Below are 8725 nucleotides of genomic sequence, written 5' to 3' on the forward strand. Positions count from 1 at the left end.
CAGGTTGGGAATCAAGCACAGGTTAGCCTGGGTCTTTGCTCCAGGGTCTTTCACAAAGCTGAGATCAAGGTGTCAGCTGGCACTGCATGTTCACCTGAAGGCTCACCTGGGGATGAGTTCACTTCCAAGCTCACCTGTGTGGTTATCGAGATTCAATTCCTCATGAGCTGTTGCACTGAGGATCCCAGTTCCTCGCTGACTCTTGGCAGAGGCCACTGTCAGTCCCTTGCCATGTAGGCCCCTGCATCAGGGCAGCTGGCTGCACCAAAGCACGCAAGCCAAGGAGGCAACAGAGAGAGTCTGCCAGCAAGTGGGAAGTCACAGTCTTTCGTAACCTAATCATGGAAGTTACATCCCTCAGTGTTGCCACATTACATTTGTTAGAAGCAAGTTAGCCAAGTGCAGTAGAATCACACAAGGTTGCCTGTATCAGGAAGCAGGAATCATTGGCATCCCTCTTAGAGGCTGCCAGCCACAGGGTATTTGGAAATGCGGAATTGAAGTTTGGGAGCAAAGGAGGGGTTGTCTAAATGTAGATGTGGGTTAAGATCATCAAAGGAAAGAATATTTCATTCATATATATGTTATACACACACACGCAGATTGAATATCCCTTTTCCAAATGCTTGGTACCAGAAGTGTTTCTGATTTTGGATTTTTGGCGGGGGGAGGGGGAGATGTTATTTTTGGGATATTTGCATATGCATAATGAGTTATCTTGGGGATGAACCCAAGTCTATACATAAAATATGAAACATGGCCTGAAGGCAATTTTATACAATATTTTTAATAATTTGTGCATGAAACAAAGTTTGTGTTAAGTACTTATGTGTGGAATTTTCCACTTGTGGCATCATGTTGGCACTCAAAAAGTTTTGGAATTTGGAGTCTTTTGGATTTCAGATTTCCAGATTAGGGATGATCAACCTGTGTGTATATAGCCACAGCAGGGCATGGAGGACCAGTCACATTTAAAAACAAAATCAGAGGGGTAGAGAAACCTACGAAATGGAGAAAAGGAGAACCTAGAGGATAATTCAACAAACCCAAGACCTTCACTTTCTTCAAAACCTGGGAGAAAAGTCATCTCCTCCAGGGAGCCCTTTTAGGTTGACTGACCCCACTTAATCCTCCACTAGGCATTTATTCAAAAGAGAGCAAGAGTCTACTATGCACACAGGCCACCAAGAGGAGAGGGATCCAACAGAGTCTCCAAGAAGCTTAGAGGTTGGAGAGTTAAGACAAATTCATAAATAACTCTTTTTAAGATGAAAAGCAATAGTGGCCTGAGGGGGGTACACAGAAGAGATGGGAATCACAGAATGTCACGGTGGGAGACAATGCTTCCCCCGGAAATTAGACTGATGTATGTAATAGGCTGGTCTCTAATTGTTTTTTTGTTTTTGGAGGGGGGCGGGGGTTAGAATATTACAGGCTACGCACGTTTTGGTTACATAATTTGCTCTTGCACAGTTTGAGTCAAAGTCGTAAGTGTGCCTGTCTCCCAAATAGCATGCACTGTACCGGTTAGGTGTGAATTTACTCTTCCCCTGCTCCCCCCACTACCCGATTTCCATTGATTTCTACTTCCATATGTGCACATAAGTGTTGATCAATTAGTTCCAATTAAAAACATGGAATGCTTCAGGAATTTGCATGTCATCGTTGCACAGGGGCCATGCTCATTGTCTCTGTATCGTCCCAGTTTTAGTACATGTGCTACCGAAGCGAGCATTGGTCTCCAATTGTTGACTGTTGTGAATGGGCAGCTTAGGGCTGGGGTCCCAGGACACTGGGCGTGGCTCCCGTTTGTCTCCCCAGCTGACTCATGTAGACACATGAAAACAGGACCCACATTTTCCAGACCTTTCCTGCATTCCTGGAGGGCCCCAATGGGTCCCACGCTCCTCGGCTCTCTGGCACTGGCTGCTGAAGACAAAATTTCCTCTCCGGTGGTCAAGCTCGCAGAAACACAGACACAAAAGACCACCTGAGAATAACTACAGCGTTCAAAATATGCTTTCAATATTTGCAAATCATTTATTTCTTAGCAGACAAAGGCCTGGATGGAGAGAGTGATTTCTTTCCCCCAGCCGGTCAATGATGCTTTTGATGAATCACTTCTTTATTTGGTTTTCAGACTGCATTTCACAAAATCACCTCAGGGGCAAATCACTCCAAATGAAATCATTAATAAGAGCAGATAAAACCATAGCAACTTTGAAAGCTATCCCTGAAGGTCACCGCCAGCCAGTGCTCAATTCCTTTTCTAAATCTCCTGGCAGGAAGTTCCTGGGAGCATGTACTGCCCACCTGGTTTGCCCACCTTTCCCCGGCAAGCCCCCCTTGGTGCTGCTTAGAAGAGAAGTTTCTAGAAATAAATAAAAAAACGAATAAAACCAGACAAAAGGAAAATAGCCATCAAGGGTCAGATTTCTTCTGAGAAAGTGTTTCCTGCTGGCCAAGGGCAGGGTTGAGGCAGCACTGCCCGAGACCCCACAGAGGAGGAAAGAAAGGAAGCAGTTTGCTCTGAGCCCCAAGCAAGGTTGGGGGGACGACAGTGGGACTGTCCCCAGCAAAGGCAGCCTCTGAGCTGATAACCTGTTCCCCGTCTGCAGCCTGGAGGGACACTAATAAGACTTGGCAAGTTGCCAGCATCCCATTTATTGGCCCATTAATAATTCCTCTGGGGTCCCAGGGTAGCTATTTGGCTTCAAATAGATCACAAAAATCACCACTGAGATTTCTTTACTCTTTCTGACATTTCATGAGGGCAGAGGCAGAAATTCACCCTGGAGACTCTTGGGGCTGACCCTGGAGACTGGGGTTAATTTTCTCCTTTCTCCTAATCCACAAGAGCCTGGTCCACTCCACCCTGCCTCCCACTGGGCTCTGCCCACTTGCACGTGGTGTACTGAGGGCCTTGCATCTCACAGCGTCGTCCCGGAGCAGCAGCGCAGCACACCTGAGCAAGCTTCTTAAAAACGCAGACTCTCGCCTGTAATCCTAGCACTCTGGGAGGCAGAGGTGGGAGGATCGCTTGAGCTCAGGAGTTCTGAGCAAGAGCGAGACCCCATCTCTACTAAAAATAGAAAAATTAACCAGGCATCATGGCTTGCACCTGTAGTCCCAGCTATTCAGGAGGCTGAAACAGGAGGATCACCTGAGCCCAGGAGTTTGAGGCTGCTATGAGCTATGGTGATGCCACTGCACTCTAGCCCGGTGACACAGTGAGATCCTGTCTCAGTATAATAATAATAATGCAGACTCTCAGGGGCCACCCAGACCTGTAGAATAAGATCCTGGTTGTAATAAGACCTCCCCTCTCAAAATGATTCATATGTACCTTAGTAAGCATTGCTCTCATTCACTCCCGAGAATTTACCCTGACAAAATAATCAGATGCGTGCACGGCTTGCAGACACCGTGTTTGCTGCAGCATCAATTATAAAGACAAAAACTGGAAACAAACGAAACGTATCAAAGCAATGTTTATTTGAGTGCCTACTATGTGACACTGAGAAAATAAAAGTGACAAAACATATAAAGTCCTAAAAATATGGTTCATATCAGGGGGTGGAGTATTACATAGCCATTTCTGAAATACTTCTTTAAGAAAACAAAAAAAAAAGCCCCTGCTGTTAGAGGTCTCTCCCCTGCCTTCCAGGTTGGCTCAATGACTGTGACACTCTCCAGGCAAGCCGTCATGCAGGCTGCTAGATTGGGGACATTCCCCTTTGCTAAACAAACAAGCAAATATGGAGGGGCCTCAGCTGCCCCGGCACATTGGAACTGCGGGAAATGAATCGGTGGCTCCCAGGGCTTGCGCTGTCTGCGGGGTGACTGCCACTTTCACTTCCTCCCAGCCTTCCCATCCCCGGGGCCTGGTCCCCTCAATCTCAGGGCCATGTGACCCTCCTCCTGACGACCGGGCGTTCAGCAGATTTATGTCACCATATCCATTTTTTTTCCTAAAAGGAAGACAGCCGAGATAAGCACCTTCCGTTTAAGCCAAATGTAAGTTTATTCAACTCCAGCCACAAGAAGGGCAATGAACTCTGGAGAGGGCCCTTCCAGAGAACACAGCAATGTTATCTTGCCGGCCCAGGGCCGGGTTTACCGCTGCTCTCAACGCCCGATGGTTGTCCGTGAATCGTCGCTTTGCTGGGCACTGTCCAAGCAGAGCAAAGGCACTCAAGCAACATTCTTATAATCACGGCAAGTGGTCAGTGGCTGCCTTTAAATAAAAGAAAAAACAACACGGAGATAGTTTCCCAGCCAGAGGAATGGCCCTGCTCTGTGTGCCGCATCGCTGCGGGAGCCCGCGGTGCTCCCCCCTCTGCTGAAAGCCTCAGTCCAGCCGAATGTGACCTCGTTGATTTCCTACCCATTCCCTTCCTTGACCAGTTAGACTTGTCGCCCTGCCCCAGCATGCTGGGGGGAGTAGGAGGAAATTTTTAAGGTGATAGATATGTTTATGGCATTGGTTGTGGTGATGGTTTCACGGGTATATGGTGTATACAGTTGTTCTTCCACATCTGAGGGAGATTGGTTCCAAGACCCCTGCAGACACCAAAATCCACAGATTTTATATAACCAAGTCCCTTAGGTTATATAAAATGAGATAGTATTTGCATATAACCTACACTCTTCCTCTTGTGTACTTTAAATCATCTCTAAATTACTTATACTTAATACAATGTAAGTGATATGTAAATAATTGTTATATTGCATTATTTTTATTTCTATCATTTGTTATTATTGTATTGTTATTATTATTTTGAATGTTTTTGATCTGAGGTTGGTTGACTCTCCACGTGCAGAACTCACAAATACAAAGGGCCACTTATCTCCAAATTCATCAGATTGCAAGCATTACATATGTACAGCTTTTTGTATCTCTTTCATACCTCAAAAAAGTGGTTTAAAAAAGAAAAGGAAAGATTTCACATAAAATTGATAGCAGATACCGCATCTGAATTAGAGTTAAGTTTTGCCCAATATTCATTACCAAACTGCACATGAAAAAGAGGCTGTTTGAGAAATTAAATCTACCTTTGCTTACAAATACCAAGAAATGTAAGAATGAGAATATATTACTAACAAGAAAGAGAAATAATTTGGGTATCATTTTTTAAAAGGTTTCTAAGTGCCACGAGGGAGCATGAACAAGTCCCTATATGGATTTTATTTATGTAGGGAAATAAGGGATGGTTTCTGGACAGGGACAATCAGGAAAGACTCCAGGTAGGCACGAGCCCTTGGGCAGGGCCCTGAAGAACAGGACGGATTTGCGCAGGCAGAGGTGGAGTGAGACAGCATCAAAACCACAGGAAAACCAGAGCAAGATCGCCTGGTAAGAAAGTGTGTTCCGGGGACACAAGTCATCACGGGAAGTCCTCAGGACAGGGTTTGTGTGACGTAGTGGCAGATGACAAGGCTGGAAAAGGAGACATTTTGCAAAGCCCACAGACTTGCTATGACTGATGATATTTCATCAAACCTCAGACGCCATAGATTATAAAGCACACCATTATTTTATGTCCCAACGCTGCCAATTAAATTACGACAAAGCTATTCACTGTAAGATGTAGTCCAATTTCAAAGATGTTCAAATGCACCCAAAAATGTGTCTTAGAACTGACAAAATCCCAGTAAGTGAGGAGATTGGAGCAGTGTGGTAGGGCGGAGGAAGCATGAAGGATAATTTCAGTAAAGCAAGCTCAGTTGGCTTAGGATAAGGAGGATTCGCTCTGGTATCACAGGCACAAGTGAGGCAAATGTTCGGTGCCCCTAAAACCCCAGCATCCCACGCTCAGGCAGTCAGCGCGGCAGCAGCGTGGCCCCGCTGCCCTGCCTCCTCCACCTTGCCCCGCTGCAGCGAACTCCTCACAGGCGCCTCCGCAGAGGAGGGACAGGGCAGACGCTCCGAAGCGTCATGTGCTGCCTTCTCCCAGGACAGGCAGCCCACACCCGAGTGACACACCGAGAGAACCAGCGCCGGTGTGTTCTGCACCCTGTTTCACTGTGCACAGCGTGTGAAATGGAGGTGGCCAACAGGCTGTTTCTTAATGATGCATTTCCTAAGGGAACCAAAGGGGCTTTTTTCCATTTTCATGCTTATGGTAAGAAAAAGAACCTTACAGTTCCGACTTTGAAGCCCAGAGAAACCTATGGATTGAGTTTTCAAGAATCGGCAGTAGATAGAAAACTGAAGCAGTGGACCTTAATTTTAAAGCAGAAAACACCCCTTCTGAGCCACCACTGCCACACACACACACACACACTCACAAAAGGTGAGACAGCGAGACATTTGTAGGAGAACAATAGACATTACTTTTCATTCTGAGATGATAGCTGTCATGAGATTTTTAAATATAACCTAGAAATCGGTGGTTTTCAATTTACTTTATGCAAGTTTTCTGCTGGCTATACATTTGTCCACAGTGACATTAGAAGCAGCAAACCAAGGACTTACATGCATATTTCATTAGTAGATAATTACATTCCTTATAATTGGTTTCTAAATCAGACCATTTCACACAATTGTGGTGTTTTCTTTGCCTATTCAGTCAATCGAAAAGATAGTAAGAAAGTTCTTTGTCATGAAAAGGGCATATTCTTAACCTCTATTATGGAGTGGAGGAGATAAACGAAAATAAAAATACAACTACTTTGCATACATAGAATACTCCTCATTAAAATTCATCCTAGAATCAAAAGAAGAAGAAGACTACAAAGACATTTCTAAATATATCAGGAGTAACAAAATACCAAGAGGGGAATTTGATGGTAAGGGCAGATATTTTTAAAAATCAATAATGAAGTCATGCTGCTTAAATGCCAAAATCATTTTTCACCCAAATGAAAAGAGAAAATTGGGCCATAATGAAGGCCACAGAATAACTACTAACAAAGGAGCTGCATGAGCCCTGTATTTAGAAAAATCTCGGTGTATTTGTTCCTGCATTGATTCAACAAACATTTCCTGAGCGCTCTGCTAGGTGCTGAAGACAAAATAGTGAGTATTCAAAAAGAAAAAAAAGCCTCAGCACTGCTGGGACTTAGTTTTGACCCCTGGGCCTGCACACACACACACACACACACACACACACACACACACACGACTTAATGAGGCAGCACGTTGGTGAGGTAGGGAAAGCTCTCAGCAAGCAGGTGTACAGTAGCAGTTAAAAGCATAGACTCTGTGTAAAGATCACCTCTACTAAGCAACCTTGGGCAATGAACTCTCTAACTCTCTGGCCTCAGTTTTCCCATCTGTAAAATGGAGGTAATACAAATACACCTATCTCATAAGGGTGTCATAAGGACTCCATAAATTAATATACGTAAAGCACTTAAAACAGTGCTGGGTTATTTTAAGTGTTAACTATTATGGTATTATCCTTTCTGACTTCTTTACAGCTCTCCTTCAGGGTATTAACATGCTGTCATGGAGCTTCCCAGGGCAGCCCTTGTTGTTTTTAACTTTCTCCAGTTCTCTGGGCCCACCTGCAATAACCCCTGGATTTAACTGTAGAATACAAGCCCCAGCCTTGGCCAATAGCAGGTGTTCAATTCATGTTATTCCCTTTTCCACTCCCTCCTTAAAATACTGCCTCTCCCCAAAGTACCCCAAGGGACTCTGCTGCCAGAACGTCCTAACCCCTCTGTCCTCATTTGGGGAAGGGGGGACTATGTTCATGGATAGGATTTTCTTAATTTAAAGTTTCCCCTCGTATATTTTTCCTATATTGCTGGTGTCTCTCCACCTCTAACACAGTAGGGATTAGTGTGAGATTGTGTCTGTCTTAGCCCCAAATTTGGTATTTAGATTTTATAAATTATATAAGTAAAAGATCACTATTTTCCAGACAGGTTTGAGGACCATCATTTCAAGGTGTGGGAACGGATATCAGAGGTGCGACTCCTGTGAGAATTTTGTGATGCAAAGGAAAGGAGAAGAGGAAGAATTAGATGGACTCAGAGATTATGAAAGGCAGTAACTTTGGGGAGTTGTTTGAAGAAGGGAGGAAAATCGTAGGAATCAATGGGGCATGTATTTTGATGAGGTGATCAGAGCAGAGAATCCAGTGGGTGGGAATTTCAGGGGGAGGGAGCCTTCCTGGGAGCTGCCTAACTGGCCAACTTGGCCAATCCTCCAGCCACACCCCACCATCCACAGGCCATGAGGGAGGGAGAGGCCGAGGGGACAGGCCGACAGGAGAGACAGTGATGCTGGAGGGTCTCATACTGACTTGTAGCATGGCTCTACCATCCCAGCAGTGGCCCATGCTCAGAAAATGCAGCAAACGCTGAGCAAGGCTGCGGCAGAGCCCCTGGGGGTGAAGGCGAAATGCCCTGTGACAGAAGGGACAGCCGATCTGTGCGCCCAGCTCCCTGGCCAGAGAGGCCCCATGCCATCGGGTCCTCAGTCACCTGCGTCCACCACCCAGGGAGGACACAAGGAGCACAGCAGGAGTGTCCTACCTGAAGGAGGAAGGACACCCCAGGGGAAGAATGAAGTTCGCAACTTTGTGGCATTTTTCTCTCAGGATCCGATGCAGACGATTTGTCAACTTGCCCAGCGACAAGTCTGCAGTGCGGAGAGGATAGAGGAGCCCACAGAAAACGCACACAAGCCCTGCTTTGAGGGCTCACTTCGGAGGCTCCCCCAGGTCAGGACGCCGCTGTGGGTTTTGGCAACATCTGGTACTGGCACACT

The 8725-nt window shown here is 45.7% G+C and overlaps 1 non-coding gene across 1 annotated transcript; it reads right to left on the reverse strand.

The window, feature by feature from the left end:
• Positions 1 to 1628: 1628 nt before the first annotated feature.
• LOC123649539 lies at positions 1629 to 1735 on the reverse strand. Its single transcript, XR_006739047.1, has one exon. It is a non-coding gene; the product is annotated as a U6 spliceosomal RNA (small nuclear RNA).
• Positions 1736 to 8725: the final 6990 nt, after the last annotated feature.

Source organism: Lemur catta, chromosome 13 (assembly GCF_020740605.2).
Source record: "Lemur catta isolate mLemCat1 chromosome 13, mLemCat1.pri, whole genome shotgun sequence".
NCBI lineage: Eukaryota > Metazoa > Chordata > Mammalia > Primates > Lemuridae > Lemur > Lemur catta.